Source organism: Callospermophilus lateralis, chromosome 8 (assembly GCF_048772815.1).
Source record: "Callospermophilus lateralis isolate mCalLat2 chromosome 8, mCalLat2.hap1, whole genome shotgun sequence".
In the NCBI taxonomy this organism is placed as follows: Eukaryota; Metazoa; Chordata; class Mammalia; order Rodentia; family Sciuridae; genus Callospermophilus; species Callospermophilus lateralis.
In genome coordinates, this window is record NC_135312.1 from 108,253,401 (window position 1) to 108,254,745 (window position 1,345).

At 39.4% G+C, this 1,345-nt stretch overlaps 1 pseudogene; it reads left to right on the plus strand.

The window, feature by feature from the left end:
• The first annotated feature begins 561 nt into the window (after window positions 1-561).
• On the plus strand, window positions 562-1,135 carry LOC143405778 (rRNA-processing protein FCF1 homolog pseudogene; annotated as a pseudogene).
• The last annotated feature ends 210 nt before the right edge of the window (window positions 1,136-1,345 follow it).

A 1,345-nucleotide genomic window follows, 5' to 3' on the forward strand; every position in this document is an offset into this window, starting at 1 on the left:
AATGTTACTTCCTTAAAAAAAGTTTTGAAGAAGAGCAAAGCACACCAAGTTAAAAACAAAAGAAGGGCAGCACAGATTACACAGTTTAGCACAAATTGTAGGCTGAACCCTGTGTGGGGCAAGGTTGCCATTTCAAGTCCATAACTGGCCAACCTCACTAAGGGCAGTTAAATCGATACAGCTTCTCCCCACCTTCAGACTGTAATAGAGCCGAATGCCTCCGAAATGGGTTGTCTCAGTAATACATCTAGAAAAAAAACTGTAAAGCGATTATTGCTAGTTGAGGGTTACTTAACCATGCCCCCCAACAGCCCCCCACCTCCTGCCCCAGAATGCTAACCCTAACCAAGCTCTTCACATAGTCTTCCCAGGAGCTCAGGCAAAGAAGGATCAATAAACATCCTACCTCCATCATGGGGATTGGTAAAACCCTAGTGATCTTCAGTAGTCAAGGTGGAGGACTCTGTGCTACAGATGGCCCGCAAAGAGTCTGCACACATAGGATCCACAGGTGTTAGGATAGCATCTCTGATCAGGAAGAAATGGGTGTGAGGCATGAACATGGGGAAGTAAAAGAAAGCAAGGAAGTATGTGACCCTGAAGTGAATGCTTAGTTTCAGAGATGAGAGGCTTAAAGAAAAGGATGGATTAAAACCTAAAAATAAACAAAAGAAATATCCCAGTGCACCAAAGGAAAGAGAAGTCCCCCAACACCCTTCCTGCTTATTCTTCCAATATAATACACACCTGAGCCCACCTTATCATATCCTGGTTGTTACCAACTTTATCCATTTTTCCATTAAAGCCAAACTGGACTTAATGCAGTTGTTGATGGACTGTCTGTATGCCAAGTGTATCCCTTGTGTAACTGATTGGTAATGACTGAAATTGAGAAATTGGGGCAAAAGTATTGAGTAGCTTTAAGGATCACAAAGAATCCACAATTTGAACAATTATCATGAATACACAAAGGAACCAATGCAGAGGACTGCTTAGAACAAAAAGTAACTCAGAACAAGTGTTACATTGTGGTCACAGTTGACTGTTACCTTAAAGAATCTGGAAGATCCCTGGAGTTCCTATCAGGTACATTTTTAACCATAGATACAATATTGAGTATATGCCAAATGTCTGATCTTACAAGACAAAGTTCCTCTACTTTCCTTTGACCAACTTTCTCTGTTGCTAACTCAGTAAACATGCTATAGCATATAAAATAATTTGTATAGTGTGAATTATTTGCTCTATGATGAGCTGAGTATGGTTAAATATATTCATTTCTTCATGCTTTTTGAAAATGATATTTTGTCCCATTTAAAAGTTTTCTGCATTTTTTATATAAATC